Source organism: Trachemys scripta, chromosome 10, assembly GCF_013100865.1.
Source record: "Trachemys scripta elegans isolate TJP31775 chromosome 10, CAS_Tse_1.0, whole genome shotgun sequence".
NCBI classification, from domain to species: Eukaryota; Metazoa; Chordata; order Testudines; family Emydidae; genus Trachemys; species Trachemys scripta.
Window position 1 is genome coordinate 42,796,537 of NC_048307.1, and position 17,133 is coordinate 42,813,669.

The 17,133-nt window shown below is 45.4% G+C and overlaps 1 long non-coding RNA gene across 1 annotated transcript; it reads right to left on the minus strand.

Moving 5' to 3' along the window:
• Positions 1–266: 266 nt before the first annotated feature.
• Positions 267–7,604, minus strand: LOC117883710. The gene is made up of 3 exons (XR_004647375.1): positions 6,825–7,604; positions 1,666–1,805; positions 267–921 (listed from the first exon to the last, which is right to left on the minus strand). It is a non-coding gene; the product is annotated as an uncharacterized LOC117883710 (long non-coding RNA).
• Between the last annotated feature and the right edge of the window lie 9,529 nt (positions 7,605–17,133).

The following is a 17,133-nucleotide window of genomic DNA, read 5'->3' on the forward strand; positions in this document are numbered from 1 at the left end:
TTTCCCACAGCTAGTTTGCAAGCAAAGAGGAAAATGCATCTGTTGTCTATCCCTACTATACTCCTTTCTCCCATTTTGTGTGAGCTTGTCGAAACAGGCTCAGCCGCCTTCAATAACTCAAGACCATTTAAACTGGCTTCCTCTTTTTTATTTCCTCCCCCAACGAGAACAGTTAATACCATCAAAAACTATCAATGAGAGGGTTTTCATTATAAAAGAATAACAACACAGAAGGGACTAGGGGAAATTGTTAAAATGGAGTTTTTATTTCACTTTTTAAGTTTCACATGCATTAACTCTCCCCCCACCCCCTTCTTTCTACATGTTTAAGAAAAAGTTACTAATGGTGGTTGTTACAATAGGGGTAAGCTATTGCTAACATATCACACAATGTTGAACCCCAACTTTGTAATGTTTGTAGAAGTAAACAAGGTTTTTATTAACGTTTTATCTCTTCTTGGGCCTGAGCCACAGCTCTTTATTAATCCAACCCCCATTTATACACCCCCACCCCAATACAAAAATACATGGGAAGCCAGATGGCTCAAAGGATTGGGAATAAGGAACAGACTTTCACTTCTAAACTGACTGTTTCACCTCTCATTTGGCAGTTTGAATCAATCTCAGCTCTGTACTGGCTAGAAGTAATTACCAATTGATGCCTCTTTGGCTCCTTAAGTGAAATGACTTTGCAGGGCAAGTGTGTTGTAGTTTTGTTTTTGTTTTGTATTTTTGCAGGCAGGAGTCAATATCATAAAACTAATTGTTCAGTTATCTCTAACTGGTAGTATCATTAGAGTCCAGTGATGGAATGGGCCATAGAGTCCAGTGATGGAATGGACCATAGAGACTGAACTCCAGTTATCCCTAGAGGTCGTTCCCGCAGAACATGGTTTGAAAGCTGCCTGTGTGGTATTTGTTCTGTGGGAAAAGAGAAGACTTTAGTTTCCAGGGCTGACAATCCAGCACATTTCAGCAGCATCAGATTTAAAAAATAATCTCCCCAAATTGGGATTCTGGCTAACCACCTATCTAATGTCATAATGTAGGCAATGAGTCGTAAACGAATCATTCGAAAACTAAAATGATTAGGGGGCTGGGGCACATGACTTATGAGGAGAGGCTGAGGAAACTGGGGTTATTTTGTCTGGAGAAGAGAAGAGTGAGGGGGGATTTGATAGCAGCCTTCAACTACCTGAAGGGGGGTTCCAAAGAGGATGGACCTACGCTGTTCTCAATGGTGGCAGATGACAGAACAAGAAGCAATGGTCTCAAGTTGCAGTGGGGGAGGTCTAGGTTGGATATTAGGAAACACTATTTCACTAGAGGGTGGTTACCTTAGAGGTTTTTAAGGCCCGGCTTGACAAAGCCCTGGGTGGGATAATTTAGTTGGTTTTGGTCCTGCTTTGAGCAGGGGGTTGGACTAGATGACCTCCTGAGGCCTCTTCCAACCCTGATATTCTATGAATCTGCCTGTAACCCAAGTCTCAGGTGAAATGGTGCTAACAATGGAATCCCAGAACTGTACCAATGTAATGAGTTGCAACTGTCTTATGGGCATGTCTAATTATGATGTTCTATGGCCGGGCTATAAATAAACATGCTCCCGTAGGTTGAAACCTGATTGCACTGAATGGTTTTAGCAGGTATTTCTGTTATACTCACATAGCAGGGTACAATTGGTTGAATTGGAGGACCCTCCCCATCTTATATGAACTCCTTTGATGCTGATGCCTCCACACAATGTATACTTATCACTGAGGGCACATGCATACCAGCAACTGATCGGCTCTGAAGACCAGATGCTGCAACGAGAGAAACTTGAGTCAGTGGGAAGCAAAGGAAACAGCTACAAGCATGGCTGAGGTTTTTTTTTGTTTAGAACAGGACCAGGGTTCAATCATCAGTGAGAATGTTGGAGTCCAAAGGGTTTGCGGCACTTGGAATGTGACCACTGATCACAGAAAGTGAGAGTAACAGTTATGCAGTGGTTGTGCCGCCAGCCAGGGGCCAGCTTCATCCACAAACTATGGGGAATGTGTACAAACAGCAACACTGCTCATGACAACACAGCACATGGAAAACAAGAGCCCCTATTTTCAGTTTTTGTACACAGATGATTTTACGAATTACACCCATTATGAATTACACAGGCTTTCAGCAACTAGTAAATTATAATAACTTGTACTCTCAAGTTTCCCTCCATGTCTTCCATCCTCAACCTTGCTGACATTGTCATGTGTGGGCAGAAGAAGGAGAGAGGGAGGGGAGATGTGCTACTGTCATACAAGAGGCATGTAAAATTAAGGGTTTTAAGGATTTTTATTTGATTTTTATCAATTTAAATTTTCACAATTGTGGGAAATTATGGGGGGTTCATATAATTACTTAAAGACAATAGACAAGATTCAAAGAACTAAAGCTTCATAACTGTTAAAATACAAATTGTTAGCATCGTGTCAAAACATACAAAGGAAATATCCATAAATAAAACTCTAAGATCCCAAGCAGCATTTTTCTTACTTTGCCTATCTACAAATTTTGATTATCAATGGAAATATATTTTCATTGGTTTGTGTGTATACAGTGAAATTGGTGTTTACCTATGTAAGCAGAGTCTGAATGAACTCTCCCCTGACATCTAGTGATGAGCTAGTGGATGACATCTAGTGGAAGAGGACTTCAGGAACTGATCTCGTTTGCATGGGCACACCCACCCTGCATAGGAACTCAGCATGATGGGCTTGCTTGCCCAAATGGTCACTTTTGGCTGGTGTGGGATCCCCAGTCTCATGGTTATTGGAGCAGGAGTAATAAAGGGTTGTTATCCTTGTTGTGTGAATCAAGGGCAGCAGAACTGTACTTGGCATTTCCCAATTAAGGGACTCACTCTCAACTAAATGGCACTCGCTAGGCAGGGGACATGAGTTCCAAAGCCTAGTGAGTAGAAACAGGCATTTGTGTTTGGTGGGGTGGTTGTATGTAGCATTTAACCTTTTCTTTATCTGCTGTATCATAGTAGAGCTAATTTACACTTAATTGAGAGTTTTGTTACATACTACAGAGCTAAAATCACTGATACTTATGTCTAAGTATTAAACCTGCTTTGAGACAGTGTCTCTGATACAAGAGATTGTCCAGTGTGTACCAGCAGTAAGGCTCCTACACTAACAGCTGAAATCACTGAGAGCTGTGTTAAGTGGTGGGTCCTGAAGACAACTTGGTAAGCAGCCAGCAGGGTGGTAGTAGAGAGGTGCAGCAAGTGGCCAGCAGTGGGTGCTCGAGGCTGGGCTTGAGGGGTTCAGAGAGCAGAAGGGGGATCAGGGCTGGGGCAGGGGGTTGGGGTGTGTGTGGGGGGGGTGAGGGCTCCAGGGTGGGGCTGGGGATGAGGGGATTGGGGTGCAGTAGAGTGCTCCAGGCTGGGATTGAGGGGTTCAGAGGGCAGGGGATGGGGCCTGGGAGGGGATTGGGGTGCAGGTTCCAGGCAGCGCTTACCTCAAGCAGCTCCCAGAAGCAGCTGGCATGTCCTCCCTCTGGCTCCTACATGAAGGCGCAGCCAGGCAGCTCTGCACACTGCCCCATCTGTAGATGCCGCTCCCACACCTCCCATTGGCTGCGGTTCCTGTCCAATTGGAGCTGCAGCTCTTGGAGCAGGGACAGCATGCGGAGCCCCCCAGCTGCTCCTATGCATAGGAGCCGGAGGGGGGACATGCCGGTTGCTTCCCAAGAGCCGTGGGATGCATAGGCTAGCAGGGAGGCTGCCAGCCCCGCTGTGCAGTGCTGCCAACCAGACAGTCAATGGCCTGGTCAGCAGTGCTGACTGCAGCCACCAGGATCCCTTTTCGACTAGGTGTTCCGGTTGAAAACTGGACACCTGGTCACCCTACAAAGCAGCGCCCTGCAGAGAGGGGCAGCAGCAAGTGAGTACCCAAGCAGCGGCGCAAGTAAGGTGCCTCCTTACCCCTCCCTCCACCCAGATGGGAGGTGAACTTTGCAGATGCACCTCGGAACTCTGGGTCTGCACTGTCCAAGGACAACAACTGTGAGTGGGGTGCAGAGAAGGGACAGGCACGTTAAAGTGACTTTTGGGTTGCTGGACTTAAGAACCTGAGGGGTGGGTCTTTTGCTCATGGTTTATGTTTATGAGCCCTGGTTGTGGTGTTTCCCCAAATTAATGCTGGATTACTTCTCTCCTTTTATTAATTTTTTTTGCTACACTCAGACGCTGTGCTTGTGAGAGGGGAAGTATTGCCTCTGAGAGGTGCCCAGAGGGTGGTGCGTAATTGTCCCAGGTCACTGGGTGGGGGCTCAAGTTGGTTTTGTGTTGTATTGTTGAAAAGGAACGGCTAGATACTGAACCCACCCCTTCTTGCTGTGAACTCTGACTGGCAGAAGAGTTACACCTACATTTACCAGTAAAAATCTAGTCTTTCCAAGCCTAGGTATAACTTCCTCTCTTCCCCACACTAGCCAGCCACTGACAGTCACCCACTTGCAATTTGTCATCACAAGTATCAAGCTATTCCACGTTTTTTTACATTTCCCATCATTTCTGACATGACTTGTGAATTTTGCCCTTTGTTACAACAGCCACTTCTTGGTAAAAACACACAAATTATTCTTAAATCTAATTTTTAAGCCAGTCTCATGACTTTTGGGGGTCAGACTCATGATCTTTTCAGGTGTGGGGTTGGTTATCCTGGGGATGACTGGTTTGGTGGGGGGGGAGAGGAAGGGGCTCAATCTGGTTTGAGGCATTGTAGCCTGATGCCTATGAGACACTGCACAAGGGCACACAAGACTGGCTCTAGACCAAATATCAGGGGGTAGCCATGTTAGTATTTAAGGTGCCACTGGACTCCTCGTTGTTTTTGTAGATACAGACTAACAGATTTATTTGGGCATAAGCTTTCATGGATAAAAAACCCACTTCTTCAGATGCATGGAGTGAAAATTACAGATGCAGGCATTATTATACTGACACATGAAGAGAAGGGAGTTACCTTACCAGTGTTGAGAGGGCCAATTCAATCAGGGTGGATGTAGTTCACTCCCAATAATTGATGAGAAGATGTCAATGCCAGGAGAGGGAAAGTGCTTTTGTAGTGAACCAGCATTCCCAGTCCCTATTCAAGCCCAAATTAATGGTGTTAAATTTGCAAATTAATTTTAGTTCAGCAGTTTTTCTTTGAAGTCTGTTTTTGAAGTTTTTTTGTTCAAGTATGGCTACTTTTAAATCTGTTATAGAATGTCCAGGGAGATTGAAGTTTTCTCCTACTGGCTTTTATATGTTACCATTCCTGATGTCCGATTGTGTCCATTTATTCTTTTATGTAGAGACTGTCCGGTTTGGCCAATGTACATGGCAAAGGGGCATTGCTGGCACATGATGGCATATATCACATTAGTAGATGTGCAGGTGAATGAGTCCCTGATGGTGTGGTTGATGTGGTTGGGTCCTCTGATGGTGTTGCTAGAGTAGATATGGGGACAGAGTAAGCAACGACATTTGTTACAGGAATTGGTTCCTGGGTTAGTGTTTCTGTGGTGTGGTGTGTAGTTGCTGGTGAGTATCTGCTTCAGGTTGTGTATGTGTGTGTGTGGGGGGGGGGGCTGTCTGTAAGTGAGGACTGGCCTTCCTCCCAAGGTCTGTGAGAGTGAGAGATCATTTTCCAGGATAGGTTGTAGATTGTTGATGATGTGCTGGAGAGGTTTCAGCTGGGGGGTGTATGTGCTGGACAGTGGTGTTCTATTATTTTCCTTGTTGGACCTGTCCTGTAGTAGGTGACTTCTGGGTACCCGTCTTGCTCTGTCAATCTAAGAACATCAGAATGGCCATACTGGGTCAGATCAAAGGTTCATCCAGCCTAGTATCCTGTCTATCAACAGCAGCCAATGCCAGGTGCCCCAGAGGGAATGAACCTAACAGGTAATGATCAAGTGATCTCTCTCCTGCCGTCCATCACCACCCTCTGACAGACAGAGGCTAGGGTCACCATTCCTTAACCCATCCTGGCTAATAGCCATTAATGGACTTAAGATCCATGAATTTATCTAGTTCTCTTTTAAACCCTGTTATAGTCCTAGCCTTCACAACCTTCGCAGGCAAGGAGTTCCACAAGTTGACGTGCGCTGTGTGAAGAACTTCCTTTTATTTGTTTTAAACCTGTTGTCCATTAATTTCATTTGGTGGCCCCTAGTTCTTATATTATGGGAACAAGTAAATAACTTTTCCTTATTCCCTTTCTCCACATCACTCATGATTTTATATACCTCTATCATATCCCCCCTTAGTCTCCTCTTTTCCAAGCTGAAAAGTCCTAGCCTCCTTAATCTCTCCTCATATGGGACCCAAAGCAGGGCTTATTTGTACAAGCACTTTAAAAAGTGTTTCCTCACTTCCCCAGGTGGGAATTGTAGTTTTAAGAATGCTTGATAAAGATCTTGTAGATGTTTGTCTCTGACCAAATGGCACCCCAGGCAAGGAGTGTCTTCAGCGCCCCCTCACCATTTGTTAAACTTTTGAGTACCTTATTTTTATTGCATTTCATGACTTTAATGCATGATTTGCATGTGTGATTTATCCCTGTCATATAAGATGATAAATTTGCACACTAGGATCTGTAAATCTGTATTTAGTCATGCCACATATAAGCAAATAAATTTTTTTTCTCTAAGCTTATAGAAACTTTTTAATTTTAAGAATAACTGAAATGTACTAACATCAAGAAACTGAACTGTGCACCAATGTATTAGTGTTACAGTAAGTGACAGCCTTGGAATATTAACCTTAGTCCTTCAGTTCAAAAGATCACTTTTCTCACCTTTGTCCTCCCGAATTGAAGCACAGCGTAGATAGTGGTTCAGTAGCTATCTCTGGCATCTCATTAAATATGTCCTTTATTAGTCGCTACTTATACTCTTCAAATCTTAAAATGCAAGTACACTTTCACAATTACACAAGGTTCACAATACCGCAGCTGGGCTTGAGTCGTCTCACATCACTTCATTCTTATAGCTCCTTGACTGGCACAGCAATCAGAGCCTGGCACCCCCCGCTCTCCCCAAACGTGGCACCCCAGGTGGTCACCTGCCCCTAAATCCAGCCCTGGGGGCACAGGAACAGACTGCTACGAGAGCCCTGATCTACGTGCACCTCCTGGACTATCCCTCATCTCCAAAGGATGCAGTCTTATACCCCTCTCCCTAGTGGTACATTCGTGTTCCCCCTCTCTCTATTCCTCTGTTGGTACATGCAAGCTGGTTGCCGTACTCCGCGGCTACTGCTGTATTCTGGCTGCGCGACCGGAGCCAGTCTAGGGTAAATCGGAAGTTACGCAGATACCGGTGGGACGGGTTGCGCTGTTCCTATAGAGCTGGTCGCTATTCCCCAAACGGTTTAAGGCAGGTCGGGGCGCGTGCCGGAGGGGCGTTACGGAGATAGCGTAGGGAGGCCCCGCTGACCGTCAATTGATTCCTGCTGCTAGGACGTGGCGAGTCCCAGACAGAGACGCCTGAACGAGAAGGCAGGAGACCCCCGGGCAGCTGGGCTGGGGCCAGACCCGCCTGCCGGGGGCCGCCGCGCCCCGAGCCAGACAGCTGGAGCCCCCGACCCCGGTCGCTGCCCCCTGCCCAGGCTCTCGGCGGGCGAGCCGGGCTCGGGACCGCGCCATGTGGCCCCGGTCGGTGTGCGTGGCCCTGCTGGCCCTGGCCGCGGGCTACCTCTTCGTGCGAGAGCCCGAGCTACCCGGCGCGGCGCTGCGCTACCTGGCCGGCCGCCTGTGGGCCGAGCCGGCCGAGAGCAGCATGGCGGCGGCCTGGGAGGCGCTTATCACCCGGCCCGCCCGGCCGTGGAGCAGAGTGGCCGTGGGGTGAGTCACGCAGGGCGGCGCGGGTCTGCCGGGCCGGAGCGCGGATTCCCTCCCGGGCGGAGGCCTGGGCTGGGCTCCGGTCCCTGGGGCTGGGCCCGGGCCCTGCCGGAGTCACCTCGCACCTAGTGCTCTTGGCGGCAGGGCAGTGATCAGTGCTATCGCCGAGGCAGAGACGCTCTTGCAGGAAGCTGGGGCGATGTGCAGGGCGAGCTTTGCCTATCGGGGCAGAGACCTTTGGCTGGACTCTCGGTGGGAGCCAGCCCAGAGACTGGGCAGCCGCTGTGAAATAAACACAGGCCTGCTGTGTCTTGTCCGAGTTTGTGCTTTGTCAACGGGTTGGACGTCTTTCTCTATCACCGCTCACAGCGGCGCTGCAGGAATACAGAACTGTTAAGAGGTTATGCCAAAATGCATGCTGAAAGTAGAAAATAAAGCTAGAAGTGACAGTGGGAACAGTGTCCATCCCTGGAGAGTACGGTGTTAGAAAAGAAATGTGAAAGGCATAGCGTATTGCATTTATAATCAGGGTTCTGCTGATTATGGGTGTTTTTTTAGAGAGCTGTATTTAATTTCTGTTTGTCAGAAGTGAAAGTTGTTTGATTTCATCCTGATCTCACAAATTGACATCAGTATTAATCTCTGCACAAGAGGTATGAGAGGAAAGAGACAAGTAGGCTGTAACTCTTGGCCAGGTGTGTTGGCAGAGCTGTGTGGAAGGCCAAGACTGTACAGACTACTGTCTTTTTGCGTTTAGAGACCACTTGTGCAGAAAGCATCAGGGCTTTTCTATTTTTGATCATAGATTTGAGAGTATGTCTTAGGGATAGTGCCCATAGATGAGCCATCAGTTTACTTTTCTGTAAAAGGGTTATAAAAGTCACAGGACTATGAAGAGACCATTAGATAAAAGGGCCTGTGGAAGAATCATATTTATTGGGGTTGAAAACCCTTCTTGCTGAAAGTGAGTGCAAATCTTGGGCATATTAGTGGGCTGAATGGCTGTTGGAGAGCTACTGGCTCATTCCCTGGAGATAAGAGATGAGAGCTGAGAGTAAGGAGCATGTGGGGAGTAGGATGACAAAGTAGAGCACTGAGGAGGATTTTTGTGGGAGTAGGAAGGAAAGAAATTCAGATATGGAGGTAGAGAACTGCATTTTAATTTAATTTTAAATGAAGCTTCTTAAACATTTTAAAAACCTTATTTACTTTTCATACATTAGTTTAGTTATATATTATAGACTTAGAGAAAGAGACCTTCTAAAAACATTAAAATGTATTACTGGGACGCGAAACCTTAAATTAGAGTGAATAAATGAAGACTCGGCACACTACTTCTGAAAGGTTGCTGATTCCTGATGTAGAGCAGGAAAAAGGGAAATAAGGGGTGGAGGTAGAAAGCAAAAGGATGAAGATGCAAGAAGACTCCTCACTAATAAAGAAAAGCAAGGGTATAATACAAGCTGTTAAGGCTCCTTCCCCACTTTGAACTTTAGGGTACAAATGTGGGGGCCTGCATGAAAACTTCTAAGCTTAATTACCAGCTTAGATCTGGTCCGCTGCCACCATCCCAAAGCTAGTTCCCTTCCCTGGGTAGCCTTGAGAGACCTTCACCCAATTCCCTGGTGAATACAGATCCAAACCCCTTGGATCTTAAAACAAGGAGAAATCAATCAGATTCTTAAAAAGGCGGCTTTTAATTAAAGAAAAAGGTAAAAATTATCTCTGTAAAATCAGGATGGAAAATAACTTTACAGGGTAATCAAACTTAAAGAGCTCAGAGGACCCCCCTCTAGCCTTAGGTTCAAAGTACAGTAAACAGAGATAAACACTCTAGTAAAAAGTACATTTACAAGTTGAGAAAACAAAGAAACTAACACGCCTTGCCTGGCTGTTTACTTACAAGTTTGAAATATGAGAGACTTGTTCAGAAAGATTTGGAGAACCTGGATTGATGTCTGGTCCCTCTCAGTCCCAAGAGCGAACAACTTCCCAAACAAAGAGCACAAACAAACCCCCCCCCCCCCCCCCGATTAGAAAGTATCTTGTCCCCTTAGTGGTCCTTTGGGTCAGGTGTCAGCCAGGTTACCTGAGCTTCTTAACCCTTTACAGGTAAAAGGATTTTGGAGTCTCTGGCCAGGAGAGATTTTATAATACTGTACACAGGAGAGCTGTTACCCTTCCCTTTATAGTTATGACACAAGCATAGAGGTATTAAGTTATGTTTAAATTAGGGCTGTCAAGTGATTAAAAAAAATTAATCTTGATGACTTGCACTGTTAAATATTTTTGGATAATTTCTACATTTTCAACTATATTGATTTCAATTATAACAATACAAAGTGCACAGCGCTCATGTTATATTTGATTACAAATATTTGCACTGTAAAAAGAAATAGCATTTTTCAATTCACTGAAGTACTGTAGTGCAATCTCTATCATGAAAGTTGAACTTACAAATGTAGAATTATGTACCAAAAATAACTGCAATCATAAATAAAATATAAAACTGTAGAGCCTACAAGTCCAGTCAGTCCTATTTCTTGTTCAACCAATCACTCAGACAAACAAGTTTGTTTATCTCCTGCAAATGTAATGTGGCCAGCTTCTTGTTCATAATGTCACCTGAAATAGAGAACAGGTGTTCGCATGGCACTGTTGTAGCCAGCATGGCAAGATATTTACATGCCAGATGCGCTCAAGATTCGTATGTCCCTTGATGCTTCAACCACTATTCTAGAGGACATGCGTCCATGCTGATGAAGGGTTCTGCTCAACAACAATCCAAAGCAGTGCGGACCAACGCATGTTCATTTTCATCATCTGAGTCAGATGCCACCAACAGAAGGTTGATTTTCTTTTTTGGTGGTTCGGGTTCTGTAGTTTCCGCATCAGTGTGGTGTTCTTTTCAGACTTCTGAAAGCATACTCTACACCTCATCCCTCTCAAATTTTGGAAGGTACTTCAGATTCTTAAATCTTGGGTCCAGTGCTGTAGCTATCTTTAGAAATCTCACATTTGACAAAATTCAAAGAAGATACCAATCTGCAGCAAAAGTGTTCTTAAAATGAACATGTGCTGAGTCATCATCTAGACAACTAACATGACATATATGGCAGAATGCAGGTAAAATAAAGCCAGAGACATACAATTCTCCCCCAGGGAGTTCAGGCACAAATTTAATTAACACATTTTTTTAAATGAGCATCAGCATGAAAGCATGCCCTCTGGAATGGTGGCCAAAGCATGAAGGGGCATACGAATGTTTAGCATATCTGGCATGTAAATACCTAGCAATGCCGGCTACAAAAGTCACATGTAAATGCCTGTTCTCAGTTTCTCGTGACATTGTAAATGAATTGGGCAGCCTTATCTCCCATAAATGTAAACATACTTATTTGTCTGAGCGATTGGCTGAACGAGAAGACAGACTGAGTGGACTTGTAGACGCTAAAGTTTTGCATAGTTTTGTTTTTGAGTGCAGTTATGTAACAATTTCTACATTTGTAAATTGCACTTTCACAATAAAGAGATTGCACTACCATACTTATGAGGGGAATTGAAAAATACTGTTATTTTTGCAGTGCAAATATTTGTAATAAAATATAATGTGAGCAGTGTACACTTTGTATTCTGTGTTGTAATTGAAATCAGTATATTTGAAAACCTAGAAAATCATCCAAAAATATTAATACATTTTAATTGGTATTCTGTTGTTTAACAGTACAATTAAAACTGCAATAATTGTGATTAATTTTTGAATCACGATTAATTTGAGTTAATCACATGCGTTAACTGCCATTAATTAACAGCCCTAGTTTAACTATCAAGTTAAAAGCTGACTGTATGCATGTGACTCAGCAGACAATGAACCCCCTTGTGGCTGGGTATGGCATAGCATACTCCCCTCCGTGGGCACCCCCTGTTGACAGCCTCTTTGGCCAATAGTGATTAGCTTCTTCATGTGACTCAGCCCTTTGGCTTGGTCAGATATAGTCCCACCTCTTCTGGGGTAAACCAGTAGTCCAGCAAACAGTAGTCCATCCACCTTGTTTTGGGCCTTTTTAGTCCAACTGTGGACTCACTAGTCCTTACCCCATATACAAAACAGAGTTTTAGTAGTCCATATCCCTTGTTAGTGTTTTTCTGCTCCACCTTCCTTAGAGGGCTGGTAGAAGATCCCAGGTCCTCCCTCTCCCCTGGATTCCAGTCTAGGGACCCTTAAATAAACAATCAAAGCCTGATAACATAGATTCCTTGCTGCCTCCCCGGATCACTTCTTATCTTGCCCTGTCTTGAGCCTTTGTCAGAGCCTCTTCCAGGGCTCCCAGTGTATCAGCTCCACTCTAAGCTTCTTCCACAGGCTCACTGTAGAGCTTCTTAGTACTTATTTCACCTAGCTGGTTCTGCTGCAGGAGAGTTTTTACTCCCCTGGAAGGGCAGTCCCTGGCTCCACAGGGCCCTTGCTGCTGCCTACAGACCCCCATAGTACAGAGAATTCTTGGCAGACTCACTTTCCTTCCCAACAGTCTTGGGCTTCCTGTTGCTGGCCAGCCTGCCTGTCTTCCAGGAGGCTCTATACTGCAGTCCAACTCATCTCTATGATTGTCACCAGCTTTCTATCTCTGAGAGGCGGCAACCTACTCTTCTTCTCATCAACCCCCAGGTGAACTGGGTTGTTCAGCTTTTTTAACTCCTCCCTCCAGGCTTGATACCTACTGCAGGTGTAGCACCAGGGTGATGAGGCTGATTGAGCCCACAGGCTCTCATTAACTCCTTCCAGAAATCAATAGGTGCGGTTGGTATGCCTCACCGGACTGACTGATGAAGGTGCAACTAAATCAATACTTGCTTCTACTTCCTTTACATTTTAGGGCATGACAGCACAATTATACCATGGCTAGTTGACTAATCCTCAGGTGTGACGTAATTTCTTTTCAACCCTAAATTATTATTTTGTGGCTGGTGTTAAAACAGTTGGGCAGGGTATGTCTTGGTCATTTGAAATTGTATGAGAGTGAAACTTTTCACAATGGATGCAGATCTTTCCTAAAAAATAGTAAAATAGTTGAAGTTGGCAAATACAGTGTGAAGTTATTTTTGATGTCTGATATTTGTTGTTGTTGTTGCCATGCTTAGAGTGGAAGAAAACATTTTATAAATCACTTAGTTTTCAGTTGAGTCTGCGCTAAAGAGGTTGATCTGTTGATGCACACACTGAACACCTGTGGCTTCAAAGTTTAATAGAGCTCAAACTATACAGAGGCATTAACATTAAGGGAGTACATTAACAGCATGGAGGGGTGTGGTAGAGAAATGGGGTGAGAGGCAGAAGGAAGATAACTGGAAAATTATTAGAGGTGTAGGAGCAGCTCTCACTTTAAACACCATAACTGGTTCATGTCATTATTGCATTGTTGATGGTGTATATTAAAACACAGGGCTGCTGACCTTTGCTCCGGTGGCTTTGAGGTAGAAATGTTGATTGATCTTACTGTTTCTTCATTCTGCTCCTATTTGTGTGTGTGTGTGTGTGTGGATTTTCGCTTCTATAGTATATAAGCTCATTGCAGGATACAGAGGAGTTTCTGATAGTTCACAAAGTACTGAAGCTCATACTCTGAGAACTCGTCAGGCCTTTAATGTCCTTTAGTTTGTGTCTTGCTGCATTCACTTGTGGGCAGTGCAAATCAGGCAAGAAAGGTCACCGAGATGGAGCAGTGCTTAGTGAGTCTGTCTACCACTTTTATCCTTCTCATTCTTGACTGAAAGTGCATGTGTAGGAGCTCATGTATCCAGGTAATTAGGGCCATGTAAGAACACAGTGTAAACTGGATGTGCTGCACTAGCTGTGTGGATGGCTAGAATTCATGGTATGGGGAAGTGATGTGATTGAAAGCTGCATTCAGAGAGATGCTAGTATAGTAATTGCTTGACTTGCCCCAGTAATTGTCCTTCCTTGGTATCTGAGAAATGCTGACAAACACAATGAATAAAAATGTTCACATAAACATTCCTTAAAATATGCCAGTGATCTATACAAGGCTCTTCCCAAGGGCTGGAACCATCCTAGGGGAAGAGAGTGTGTTCCCTCAGCCCAACAACCTATTCTGGCCAGCGAAAGGTATAACATTGATCATGCTGGCAGCTGCATCCAGGCCTAGAGAAGTGGGCACTGTGTTGTGTGTAGTTTTTTGTTTCCCATATTTTTCCAGGCCTTTGAGATCAAGTTGGCAATGGGGGCAGGAGAACCTCAAACAAATGGGAAAGAGTGAAACAAAAAGAAACCTAAGGTTGTGGGGCTGGTAGAAGAGTCAGTGGAACCAAAAGTTCAAGAGAGAGACCTTGGTGAATGGGAATCAAATTGTTTAATTTTAGGCTGGAGATTGTATTTGCATGACTTTCAGTCAATAATCAGTTTAATGGTACTTCTCCGGTTCCCTTTCACCCCATCCATACCCTTGAAATGTGTGACAATGGGTGCATATGGATTTTTCCTAGTCACCTTCCCCAAGGTATTAATCTTTGGTGGTACCATGCACTGTCTCACCAAGAGTGACAGATTTGTAACTACTAATCTGATGGTTGTCTACACTTAAAATGCTACAACAACACAGCTGCACTGCTGTGGTGCTTCAGTGTTGACATTTTCTATGCCAATGGGAGGGAATTCTTCTGTTGACCTAGTGCTCTCTACACAGGGACTTATGCCTTGTTTACACTGCCACTTTACAGCGCTGCAACTTTCTCGCTCAGGGGTGTGAAAAAACACCACCCTTAGCGCTGCAAGTTTCAGTGCTGTAAAGTGCCAGTGTACACAGTGTACTGCTGGTAGCTCCTCCCCTCATGGAGGTGGGTTTTTTACAATGCTTAGAGAGCTCTCTCCCACTGCTGGTGCTGCGACTACACAGCCATGTTAAAGCGCTGCCACGGCAGCGCTTAGTGAAGACATGCCCTTAGCGACACTGCTCAGGGCGTGGATTTTTCACACCCCTGAGAGTCATAATTATGCTGACCTAATTTTCTAGTATAGACCAGACCTCAGACTGTTTTCCATTCCCTTCAAATGTAGGCAAGACACTGAAATATGAATACCATTTTCACTAGCCCTATCTAGCCATGTTCTAAATGTGGGATGTATTTGGAAAGGAAACATTTTTGCCTGCTCAACTTCTTTCTGTAGCAACAAAAGGGCCCAGTTCAGAGGTGAGTCTAGACTGTTGCAAATTACACCTTCTTACATTCTCCTCCTGTTAGATCAGAGGTGGGCAAACTACAGCCCGCAGGACCATCCTGCCTGGCCCCCGAGCTCCTGGCCTGGGAGGCTACCCTCGTCCCCATCCCTGCTGTTCCCCCTCCCTCGCTGCCTCAGCTCACTTGCTCCACTGCCGCTCTGAACTCCTGGGGCAGCACAGCTGCAGAGCCCGACCTGACCAGGTCTCTGTGCTGCGTGGTGGCGGCGTGGCCTGGCTCCAGCTGGGCGGCGCAGCTGTAGCACTGCCAGCCACCGGCGCTCCAGGCAGCGCAGTAAGGGGGCAGAGAGCAGGGGGGGTTGGATAGAGGGCAGGGGAGTTCGGGGTGGTGGTAGGGGTCAGGGGGTTGTATGGGGGCAGAGGTCCCAGGGGGGCAGTCAAGAAGGAGGGGGCAGTTGGGGCAGGGGTTTCGGGGGCAGTCAGGGGACAGGGAGAAGGGGTGGTTGGATGGGGCAGGGGTCCTGGGGGGGCATCAGGAATGAGAAGGCTTGGATGGGGCGGCGGCGGGGGTCCAGGGGCGGTCAGGGGACAGGGAGCGGGGGTGTGTGGAGGGAACAGGGGGGGTTGGATGGGGCAGGAGTCTCAGGGGGAGGGCCGATAAGAGGTGGAGGCCGGGCCACAACCCCCTCCCCTAACCAGCCCTCCATACAATTTACGAAACCTGATGCGGCCCTCAGGCCAACAAGTTTGCCCACCCCTGTGTTAGATGCTTTTCCTGTTATACCTCTCTCTTCTAGCCCCTCGGTATGTAGGTTATACTAACTTGGACTCATTGGGTCAAATCCAGAGGTTATATGTAATGGGGTGTAAATTACACATGGTAAGTGGGTGTGAATCTCATGGAATTGTTGATGTAATTTATATGGTGAAGGGGCTGGAAGATGCTACAGCAATTTAGGCTTCCTTACATCCAACTCTGAATTTGTCCCAAAAACTTCTTGCAAATAGCTAAATATTGTAATACTGGCTCCTGTTTCATTCATGGAGAGAGGAAGATATGGTACCTCCAGGAGCTTGGAATGGTGTTATCTGTGTGTTGTACAAATGATCTTCAAATCTTCCAGCTGAGGATGCTCTCCTAGCTCCTTACAAATGGATCCAACTACTAGCAACATTCACTAGTGTTCTTTGACACTGGCCTAAACGTGGCGGTCAGACAGTTTGAGCTGGGAAAAACTTTGTTTTATTATTAGCAACTTTAAATTGCACACGTGTTTAAACCTCAAAAGTAAAACAAAAAACAATTCCTTATTATATTAAGTATATTGGCAAACCTTTGTAACCTCTTGCACTTAAATATGTATGTAATACTGGCAGAGGAATTTTCAGAACCATAAATATGCTTTAACGAATTTTCTCTTCAGTTAGGTGTGTGAATTTCAGTGCTAGTGAAAGGTGCTGTATTCCAGCTAGCTATCTTAGGGCTTTATACTGCTGCTCATCACCATAGTATCAGAATGCCTTCTGATAAAATTAGCAGCAATAACAAAATCCCTGCTGGACTTCACGGAGTCTCTGTCTCTTCTCCCTTTTTCCTTGCTTGTGTGAAGTCCTGTATATTCACCGAACAGGTGCAGTATGAGTGGTATCAATGCAAGCTTTCCCATGCTGTCTACTGTAAATTAATCATGACTTAGTGGGCCCATCTCCTTAGCCTCTCAGGGGATTGACTACAAGGTTGCAAATTTTGTGTGTTTGGGGGTAGAGGGTGGAAGTGATGGGGAACTGGGTTAAAACCACACCAGTTACTGAGCTGATGTGGGTTTGAATCAGTGACCTGTAGTTGAAAGGTTCTGAGTGTCACTGCTGATCTCCTGAGCCATCTAGTCCCCCTTACAGATGTATTATAAGTATAAGCACTGTTACTGATTCTGTTCAGGCTCTTGCACTATCATCACCACGATATCAGAGTGCCTTTTAGAATGGCAGAATTCTCTGGGGCTATAAACAAGTGCCTGCTCTATGCTTATACGTCGGACATTTTGCATACGTATGCTCGTCCATCCCTATGC